The sequence below is a fragment of the Podarcis raffonei genome, chromosome 1 (assembly GCF_027172205.1).
Source record: "Podarcis raffonei isolate rPodRaf1 chromosome 1, rPodRaf1.pri, whole genome shotgun sequence".
Taxonomy (NCBI): Eukaryota; Metazoa; Chordata; class Lepidosauria; order Squamata; family Lacertidae; genus Podarcis; species Podarcis raffonei.
In genome coordinates, this window is record NC_070602.1 from 67349279 (window position 1) to 67360624 (window position 11346).

Below are 11346 nucleotides of genomic sequence, written 5' to 3' on the forward strand. Positions count from 1 at the left end.
GTGATGGGCCATTAAGAGAACAAAGGAAAGGGGGCTTTGTGTCAGATGACAAATGGGTGAGCTTCAACTCAAGGATAGAGGGGAGAAAGCCTGAGCTATGTGAGTTGAGTTATGTGAGCCAGAAGCTGGGAGAAAAGCTGCAGGCTGAAGAGGCCTCAGAGCAATGGTTGATTTCTATCTGAATCCAAGGCTGTAGCTATGGGAAAGGCAAGACACTTTTGGGGTGTTAATGTTTCTGCTGTGCCTCATTCCAAAAGGAAACACAAACCCTGGGTAAACTCCTGGAACCCCTGGAATCTTGCACTGCTCAGAGATAGGGGTGGCAAGCAACAGTATATTTCTGGCATTTATTCAGCTCAAGTGCAGTGTTTATTCAGCTCAGGCTCCTACTTACTTGGTAGCAGGCACCATTGAGGTCAATGGGATTTATCCTGAGTGGACATGCATAGGATTGCACTGGAAATATAGTCAAATGCTTCAGGTTGCATGTTTTCAGGTTGCGCACAGCGCCAAACCCAGAAATACCGGAACAGGTTACCTCTGGGTTTGGGCGCTCGCGCTTTGCACATGCGCAGAAGTGCTGAATCACAACATACGCGTGCGCAGACACGGCACTGCGGGTTGCGAACGCTGCGGGTTGCAAACGTGCCTCCTGCATGGATCATGTTCACAACCCGAGCGTCCACTGTAGTGCGTTCCCACTTAACTTGTAAAAGAATAAACTCTTTGGCTTCTTGACAGATTTTTATAAGTTTAAGAATGGTATTTTATGAGCCGTCAAATATTTTGGAGTCCCTTCCCCCCCTCAGTCACAATAGGAATTGTCAACTCTAGATGCAAGAAAGCAGACAATGAGGGTGTGTATATTAAGATGTTCTCAAAGCTACAAACATGAGCCTGACCAAACTGCGGGAGGCAGTGGAAGACAGGAGTGCCTGGCGTGCTCTGGTCCATGGGGTCACGAAGAGTCGGACACGACTAAACAACAAATATTAAGATTACTCTTGGGAAGAATAAGAGGATTTTTCAGAGAGAGAGAGAGAGAGTCCTTCAGATAGTTGATGGTTGGGTTGAAGAGAGTTTTGTATCTTAATGTTAAAAAATCAACTTCAAGATGCCAGCAAATCTGTAGGTGGACTTGTTCCCTCCCTCTAGTTTCAGCTTGAATGTTGTTTCCAAAGTTCAGCGGCAAACCTAGCTTAGAGACCTAATTATACTCAGACCTGATTTCAGCCACTGTACTGTTTTATGTGCTTGTTCCCCTGCATACAGCTCTTATTGGCCAGAGAAAACAAAGCAATGTTCCTTTTTTTAAACTGGTCCCAGTCCTCACTGTACTTTGTCCCTAAATGACTCTCACAGGCACACCTGTGGAGTTCAAGCTTTTTTCCTCTGTAATGAACTTCAGCAGAAAGTACTTGCAAGTAGCAGTTGGGTTAACAAAACCATGGAAGAGTCACTGATGGCCCACCACTGTGAGGAGGATATTGTAGGGTAAAGCTGAATGAGGGAGCTTCAGCAGCCAATCAAAACTATTTAATCAATTGGCACTGTTATATTTTATGCATATTCTGCAACCTTTTATCTCTATTCTTCCTAACACATCTGTTGTCCTATCCTCTTTGTGTGCAGACTGAGATCATGGCATTGGGAAGGGAGGGTATAACTCTCTTTAACAGATGGACTCACCCAGTCATTAATCAGGATTATCGAGATCTTCCTGCTAGTTATATATAAATGAAGATTTTTAACCACTCTACCTGGAAATCTTCAAAGACTTAAGAGAATGCTTTTCACTTCTTTGCTAGTAAGCACTAAACTACAATGATGGCAAAATACTGGATCTATGAATGATGCTGGTTTAACCCTTTACCTCCAGCTACATTTTCTGCAAGTTACTTTTGCCCCACACCTACAATACTATTTATTGTAAAATAAAGCTTTACACACCTACAATACTATTCCAAACTAACAATTACAAGGTCTTATTTCAAAAGGCTGTGTTAAATTCAATCTGCTTGCTAAAAGGATTTAGAGTGACACAAAACTGTATGTATACAAGTTAAGTTTTCAAAGCATACAATGCATGCAATAACCCACAAATGCCTTATTATATGCGTTAATCAGTTAAGAAAATGAAGACTTAAATTATCAGTTGACAGTTATGTACCAACTTTAAATTTCAAAATGGGTTCATGATGTTTCAATATGATCAGATAGACAAACATACTGAAAGTATGCTAGATGAATGCTGAAAGACAACTAGAAAAGCTCCTTTAAGTGTTATACCAGCACAGCCAAGCAATAATCTGCAGGTTTAAGAAGTCTGAGAAGGGTTTATCTTCAATTAACAAAACCAAAGAATTTGCTTGTTTCACACACACACACACACACACACACACACACACACGCTTATATCTCTGCAGAATCAGGCTATTTCAACCTCTCGTTTCCAAGTTGACTTCAGTCCCATAATTCAGCTATTTCTCAGGCCAACTATAAAGTTTCCTTCATGTTCTTTAGTACTCTGTAACTTATATATGTTCCTGAAGCTGCACAAAATTAGCATTATTTGTGAAGAAAATCATTTAAGAGAAAGGAGCATATCCACAGGTATGTACAAAAACTAGCATCAGGGCTGGCCTGAGCTACTTCACTCAAGGCAGTTCCTACACAGATAAAACAACAACGACACAGAAGTGTTAAGTGAACCCATGTTCACCATTATTTGTGAAAAATATGACAAAACTGACATGATAAAGACTTTTTTTGCATTTCCCCCTACACAGAGATTTATTATTCAAGACTGGATTGGTGCAATGCAGTCCCTTGAGCATGAACCAGAAACTGCTGTTAACAACCATGCTGATAAATATGGCATATTCTACTGCTAATCCTGCACACAACGGAAAGGAACAACATCAAGTGACCTTGTCTTGTCATTGATATTTGTATCAGCATTCTGCCTCAGTCGGCAGAAGTAGGTTTTGTCTAGCCCTAACCGGTACATTTTAACAGTGCTCTTTGTGAACATACCATTATTGAAAGAATGCAGCATGATCAGAAAATAAGGTAAGGCAAGCCCTGCTGGTTCAGACCCAAAGGCCCGCCTAGTCCAAAATCTCGTTCTTACAGTGGTCAATCAAATGCCTATGGGAAGCCCACAAGCAGAACCCGAGTGCCATAGAGCTCTCACCACTTGAAATCCCAGCAGATGGTACTCAGAATCATATGGTTCTGGTTGGGGGGGGGGGAGCCCTGGTTGTGGGAGGGAGGGCTATCACTTGAGCTCTGCTTGGTCATGTTGCTGCTACTTACTGGGTGGTAGAGGAAGAAGGGTGAGATAGCAGCATGACTGGTACAGCACACAAGTGCACCAGCAGAATAAATCCAGCACTCCACTGATCTCACTGCTGACTCCGCCCCCCCCCACTTCCTGGCAACCAGGGTGTCAGGTGAGCGCTGCTGCTGCTACCTCCCCTACAATTATCTGCTTCTGTATGAAGTAGTGGTTTATTTTGCCTGTTCTGAATCTTCCAACATTCAGCATCCAACAATCTATTCTCCCTACCCACTTTCTCCAAACATGAACAATCCTACACACACACACACACACCTTACTTTACCCTAAAAAGCCCCGAATGTTGCCACCTTTCTTCAGGGTGGTGATGTGCCAATTTCAGTTCTCACAAATAGAAAGGATGGATAAAAAGACTACCAAACCGAAGTCCTAATGTGCATCTGAAGGACACTATGGCAGTAAAACTTGTTATGTTATTCATGTCCCCATGCCTATAGCCAGAGTCAGGGATCCCATTCCAATGCAACACCATTCTCTCTGCTTAAGAATGGCAACACCGAAGTCGAGTGGGGAGATAAGGAACCAAGGGGCAGAAGATCAAGCAAACAGGCTGCTTAAATGAAGCTTTCAGCTTTACCCCATTAGATAAAGTGGTTGTAGATTAAGAGAACAATTTTATTATAAACAGATTTACTCCAAGAGTTGAAAAGGCCATGCCCCATGTATCTGGCTTTAACTCTCTCATTTGTTTCTTACAGGAAACTTCGCTTTGATAAGATTACACTAGAAATGGTGTGGGAGGGGTGAGAGGTGTAGTCCTATTTGCCAGAACACACAACTATCTGATTGTGGCCTGAATCAGTACTTGCAGCAGAACGTCCCACCTGCTTCCATTGCATTCCATGAAACTTAACTGGTTATATATAGGAAGCGGGGAACCTCAGGTGTGGGGCCAGAATGTGGCCTTCCCGATCGCTCCCCTTTTCCCTAGACCACACCAGCACCTGCTCCAGACCACTCTTCAGAGCCTTAGCCTTAAGGCTTGAATGAGTCCTTGAACTCTGACAATGCCTTCTTGTGCTTCTCCAGATGGAGAGGGGTGTGTGCAGAGGTATAAGTAGAAGCCACTGGTGTTTACATGGCTAGAGTGCAACCTGTTGCACAAAAGCAGAAGCTATATCTGTTGCTCTGCCCTGCCCGCTTTGGTCTCTGGCACAAACTGCCACCCTGGCACAAACCCCATGTTCTATAGGGTTGCTGCCTAAAGGTGGTTTCTGCACCACCACCAGCAAGAACGGCACATGTTTTCTTTGTCATAAACTTTATTCACAAAAAAGCATATTCATTTTCTAAAACCGCTATCAGTTAAAGCTGACTTTAGATACATGCGTGGATGGTGTTTTACCTGTAAATGATAATTTAAAGAACATGTGCTATGTTTAAAGAAAACAGTATTTCTGCATTGTTTATCAAATATGTCTCCTCAAAAGTTTGTTTGTTATAACTCTTTAACAACATGAGGCTTGCAATGACAGGCATACAGAAACAAGCAACAGCACAATCCATCTCCATCACAGCTTTCTTGTATTTGTTTCATAGCTTCTGTGAGAATCCAGATACTAACAATTTCCACAATTATCAGTGAATTAAGTTTTGCTAATGTACCGTAGTTTTCCGTGTATAAGACAAGAGGTTTTTTTACTAAAAAAGGATTAAAAACTGGGGGCATCTTATATATGGGTTGTGGGTAGGGGTGACTGGTGATTGGTTGCAGCTGAGAGCTGCAGATTGTCATTGGCGATTGTAATGTGATTGGTGGCTGCGGCAAGGGCTGCTGAGGATTGGCTGTGGCGGCGGCAATTGTGGTTGCTATGTACTTCCACTGTTGGCGCTTGAGCAGACGCTTGTAGCAGACACAAGTGATCGTTAGCGAGCGGTGCAATTGATTTACTGTATCCTCCTCCCCCCCCCAAAAAAAGCTCAAAAACAACTTTGGGCCATTTTCTAAAATTGGAGTCCCCCAAAATAGGGGGCATCTTATACAAGGGGGCGTGTTATACACGGAAAAGTATGGTATGTTCTCTAAATAGTAACTGAAACTATGTTGACATTTCAACACTAATCCCATCTGAGTCGACCCACTGAAATCGGTGCACTTCGATATGTTGATTTCAGCAGATCTGCGCAGAGTATGATTGAGTTGGATGCTACCCACTGTAGACCCTATGTTTCTTGTTATGATCCCAGCTGCATGTGCACAGAGAGACTGCAGTGGAGCCCCAAAGAGCCTTCTTTTTCCTCCTCAAACTCAAGTGCATTCCCAGTTGCAGCCCTGGATTGAAAAGGAAGTGCTGGACAGGGAGGCAGGAAGTGTACCAGGAAGTGCATCCAGCATGCATACTCCAGGCAAGGAGGAAGATAGGCCCCAATTTATTGATGCCTTCTCATGTACTTCCTTCATGGTGAGAGATATGCATCCTGCAATTGCATAAGTTAAAGATTTCTTAGAATTTTTAAGTCAGTATTTGCCATGGATGGAACATTACTTCAGTAAAGTTACTATTCAAAAACAAATGCAAGAAAGAAGACCTGTACGTCTGGGCTTTGCAATGAATGCCTATAGCTATGCTTTTATAAATTTGAATAAGTATTGTTTATAATTTGTTTCTTCATACAAGACACTTTTCCAGCGCAATTACCAAGTGACTCAGCCTGTAAGGGCAATAGGACACTTCCATAGCCTCTCTCATCGAGAGAACAATACTTTGCATCGTTAATTAGGGCTTAGCATCCCAGGCAAGCAAGCCTTGCAAGTCTTATTTTCATATATAAAAAAACAGGAATCAGATCAAACAGGTTAAGAAGCTTGCCCCTAGTGAGCTGGTAGAAAACAAGAAGAGAAAGACACCTTTTCCCTCCACTGTGTTATTTCTTACCACACCAATTCCTTAATATATAAAACCCTGGAATAAATAGCCAACAAGTACTCATAATTGGAACAAGACGTTTTCTGCTCCCATGACTGTTTCTAAACTCTGACCTGAAGTGGCCATCTCTAATGGTGAGAACGTCATTCAAATTCCACTCTCAAATTGCTTCTTGGCTGCGATTATTGGCCTGGATGCCAATTGTAAAGATAGTTTACGTACTTTGCTGCACTAGCATGCAATGCAAGTATTCCGTATGTGGCTCTTGAGCACACCAACAGCTATGGCCCATGTGTTTCTGCTGGTACAAAGCACCTAAACAGGGTGAAAGTTAGAACTTAAAACCATTTTATCAGTCATACACACACACACACACACACACACACACACATACACACAGTGAATCCTGGGAATTGTAGTCTTGTGCAATTGTAACCTAAATTAACTGGGTGGTGGATCAGACTGTTAGTTACCAATGGTAAATTTAAGTTGGAATCTAAAGATAAGATTCCAACCTACCTGTGTCACTCAGGAGAGATATCCAGGATCCTTTGTTTTGCATTTTTCAAAACAATCTCTGTTTAAATGCACACAATACATATAACAACATAATAAAGAACACTTCAAACACTGGCACTCCAAAGCCAGGGTAGATAGCAATGGGGTAGCATATCTAATTAAGCCCAACATGAGAGAACAAATTGAAGAGCCAATGAATTCAGAGAGACCCATTCGCACTGAATTTCACAAGTCAGTGATAGCATCACATTCTTGCAAAATATTTACAAGCCTGATGTTGAGCAAGCATTGTGACAGATTAAGTACTGCTGCAGATTATTGAGCAAACCTTCCTGCCATCAGTGCCAAGAGGAAAGATTGGTACAAAATACCATCAAATATCATCATTCATTCAAACAAACAAACAAAACAAAACAAAAACAAAAAGGCCTCTCTTTAGAATTATCTCCACTTTACTATGAATCTTTCAAGGAGCCATGGAAGGAGGTGGGTTTGCCTATTTAAAAAGTCACCTACTCAAGCAGCTGTTGTTAACCTTATTCAGTAGGGAAAAAAGGCTGTCAGCAGATCTTATTTAAGTAACTGGCAGGCATAAAGGAAATACCACCTGCTGCAGATTTTGTTAAGTATCTTAATCTGTGCTTTTTTCACAATATATGGAATAATATTGGTAGGTATAGTCTGATAGTATTAACATGACACAAAATACTAACAATATTTTTTAAACGATGCAGCACTAGAACAATCAAGGGTTGCCATATTTCAAAAAGTAAAAAGTAATTTTTAACACGATTTCTGCTCAGCCTTCCACTATCCACCAAAAGACCCATTCAAAGGTATATTTGCAATGGAGATATCTACACAAACTCTGAAGTCAGGAGAACAGGAGTAGAGTCCAAAGTGCAAATTCTTAAGCAACTCAACCTGTGTGAGCTCATGTAAGAAATTACCTGATCCACACTGCATAGATGAGGGTGCAGACCAGAACTTAACTATCCACCAACTTTTGTACTTACAGGAACATTGTGGTGGTTTATTGGCAACTTAACGATAAGGAAAATGAGAATTTAAATACACATTTTAAAATACTACTTTAAGAGGGGTTTTTTAAAGTACAGATTAATTGAGAAACAAACGAATTGTGGGTAAAATGTGAATGCGACAGACCAGAAGATAGGTGAAAAAACAAAACAATATGTGGCTGGAGTATGTACACCTCTTAAAGGGGCAGAAAGCCATCCACAAATCCCCACACTCGTAGTGCAGTGAAGACAAATCCAAGAGGAACTCAGATAGACTTGAATAATCAATCTACACACGCTCCCCGCCCCCAACTGCATATGCACACACCTCCTTAAATAGACACACAATTTCACACTATGCAGGGCACACACATGGTCAAGTAGCATGCTGATAGGAAGACTAGCACACAAATGCATCAACAAGTGCCATCAGAAATGCTGATCACATTCCTTTAAAGTTCAGTTTCCCGAAGCTTGCAAGCCACTATTCCATCTTCAATGTATTATTAATTGATGGTGATTATATGGACTTTGCAGCATGTATTAACAAGCCATTCTCCTTGGAGCAGCAGAAGAGTTACACTGCCCATTCTCCTTGCCATGTTTTGCTTACATTTTTATTATAGGGATGTCCCACTTCTGTGGCTTAGTATACTATTAAAGCTCTCCTTCTTCACCCATAACAGGGAACAAACAGCATGCTTGCAACTGTCTGTAAACAATCTCCGACTTCCCGTCCACACCCAGCCGGCTTCTATCTACATTCCTCATCTACCGCACCTCATTTTTCCCTTTAGGTTCTAAAACCTCTCTTCGGATGACCTGTCACTTTTAGGACACTAAGAAATGTGCCACTAACACTTCAGGACGTCTTCGGTCACATAAGGATTTGGGAGTTGCATAACACAACTTAATTGCCACATGACCCCCAAGTTTAGCATTTTTCCTCTCCATGTATATGCTTCACATAAACACACACCCCGCCAATCAAAAAAACTTTCACCACCTGACACAGTGGCCTGCAGTCTTCCAAGACTTATGCCATATCAGATCTGGTGGGTTGCAATGCTATACTTACCTGGGAGTAAGTACTACTGAGCTCAATAGGGTTTACTTATGAGAAAACAATGTACACAGGCTCCCCCAATCCACCCAAACCTCTAATACAAATACGAGGAACCATCTGTTTTGCGACACTGCCTGCTCTCTTTAAACTCTAACCAGCCTCTTCAGTAACTGAAAGGAAGAAAAACGCTACAATTAAATGCTCTGATCAACTTATAAAAACTTATCTTTTTAATATATTTCGAAAAACCTCGGGATCTCCCCCTAGTTTTAAAACCAAGTCTAAGCAGCGCAGGCTATAGCAGAGCGTGTGTCTCGAAAGCCACCTGTTCTTAAGCCCGAAGAGCTGAATTGAAAGAGACCCTAAAAGGTGCCGCAGTGCAAAATAGTTCACATCTGAGTAACACAGCGAGAAAGAACGAACACCCACACAAGCAGGATTTTCATTTATTTCCGCCTCTGCCAGGGATGTGGCTTTGGGGTTGCCTATACCACGTCCTGTTTCTTCCTTTTTTTTCAACGCGCCACATTTTTATCTGTTTGACGAGCGGTTCTCTGTCCCCCCCCTCTCCCGCCCTTTCTTTTTAAAGAAACAAGGACTGTACGCTCAGATCCCTTTCTCCCCAGCCGGAGGCTTCCCGGGGTTCCTCGAGGCAACGGCGTTGAGATCAGATCCGCACTCCGGGTGAATTATTTAGCGCTGCTCCCGGGCGCCTGAGTCCTGAACCAAATGCCACCTGCTCCGCCGCGGCCAAGGGCAGGCGAGATAGAATTGCCCAGGGAAGCCAGGGCTGAGCCGGCGGCTCCGGACAGGGCGCAGCCGCGGGAACCGCGACGCCTCCGGTCGGGAAGCGCGCCCGGACCTCCTTACGCAAGAACCCAAGCGCCAAACGCGCGCGCGCGCCCTCCGGTGACTTACCGAGAGCCCCCGCTCAGCATGTTCCCTCAGAGGCAGGAGAAGCCGGCGGCGCTCCGGCTTCTTTCCCGGGGGGCTCTGCTGGGAGCCACGCACATGCCTTCCCCTCCTTGCGCGCGCGCGCAACTTTGCGCGAGGCGATACGCGCGGCACTGGCTGCCGGGACTGTCTCGCTCGCCAGAGCCCAGAGCGCTGGGGCTGGGCGTGGCTCCAGGCGAGCTCTCTCGCTCTCTCTCGGCCAATCCGAAGGCGGCCTGAGGGAGTCCTGTCAGCGCGAGCTCGCACGTGGGAGCAAAGCAGGGAGAGCTGAGGCGGCTTCCTTTTTTATTGCTCGCTCTCTCTCTCTCGGAGGGCTTGAGACTTCTCTCAGTATTCGCCGGAAGGAGGGCTTGGACTGGTGGAAGAGCGCAACCCTAAGCCTGTGAAAGGCAGAAAATAGAAGAGGCTCCCTTACACCGAGTTAGGCCATTGGGCCATCTGGCCCATGTAATTTTTTCGGGCCAGCGCCGCCCTCTCGGTTCCAATAACTCATCTCCAGTGGCCCCCTTACTCTGCTGCACTCGATCCAAAGCATCATTTGGAACAGCGGTTTGCACGACTCACTAAGTCTTCATTAATTGCGCACTTCATTAATTGCGCAACTGATTAACTTGATCCAGCGATACCAGCTTTTCAAAGTCTGGTACTGTATTCATTTACACCTACCCTGCTGCCTCCTTGCCTCTTACCGCCCTCCAGGGGGCGCTACTCTCCACTTTGGGAACCAGGGATCTAGCTGACTTGTCTTTCCGGTTCCAGGCAGGGATCTTTCCCAGGAGAACCTGGAGATGCCATGGATTGGACCTGAGTCGTTCTGTATGCAAGATACTGTATGTGTTGTGTCACTGAACTAGCTGTCAACGTTTCCCTTTTTTTAAGGGAAATTCCCTTATTCCAAATAGGATTCCTCGCAAGAAAAGGGAAAAGTTGACAGCTATGCTTTATGCATCCAGAAAATGTTTTCATGGATTGTAGAACTTCAGCCTACAGACCAGTGATTGAATTTTTCAGCTTCTCCATAAATCAACATATCAGGGGCCAAACTCCTGACAAGCTAGTTTTCTATACATACCCACCTCAAGGTTCAGACCAGGCATGCCATCTTGAATAAACTATTGTGGGGGGCCAGGTAAGCCCCACCCTGGATAATTGATCACATGACACAGTGTACACACACAATCTGAATGGGAATGCATATCAACTTTGTGGAGGCCCGGCCCCTTCAAATATTTTATTGTGGGGGCCGAAACCCTCACGGCCCCTAGTTGTTTGCTCTTATGTTTTAGACATAATCTCCCACCTGTAGCCTGAAGTGGTACAGTCCAGGAAAAGCTTTGTTACTTGATTCTGCTAAATGTATAAACTGGTTCAGCTGCATTCACACCATGCATTTAAAAGCATATTGAAAGCATACGACTTTGTTAAGGATGCTGCGAATTGTAGTGTACCCTTTGAGGGGAAAACCACGGTGCCCAGGATTCTTCTGGGGAAGTGGTGTGCTTTAAATGTAAGGAGTGCATAGAGCCCTGCTCTCTAATAAATGTGGTTAGGAGCTGC

At 43.9% G+C, this 11346-nt stretch overlaps 1 protein-coding gene across 10 annotated transcripts in view; it reads right to left on the reverse strand.

Moving 5' to 3' along the window:
• The window catches only part of MICAL2 (microtubule associated monooxygenase, calponin and LIM domain containing 2), an 87350-nt gene extending 77412 nt beyond the window's left edge, over window positions 1–9938 (reverse strand). For 7 of the 10 annotated variants that reach the window (XM_053391006.1, XM_053390988.1, XM_053390973.1 and 4 more), the window contains exon 1: window positions 9754–9938. The gene's annotated coding sequence lies outside the window, so the exon portion shown is untranslated. The remainder of the gene's footprint in view (window positions 1–9753) is intronic. The other 3 variants (XM_053390998.1, XM_053391015.1, XM_053391009.1) reach the window with 1 other exon arrangement.
• Between the last annotated feature and the right edge of the window lie 1408 nt (window positions 9939–11346).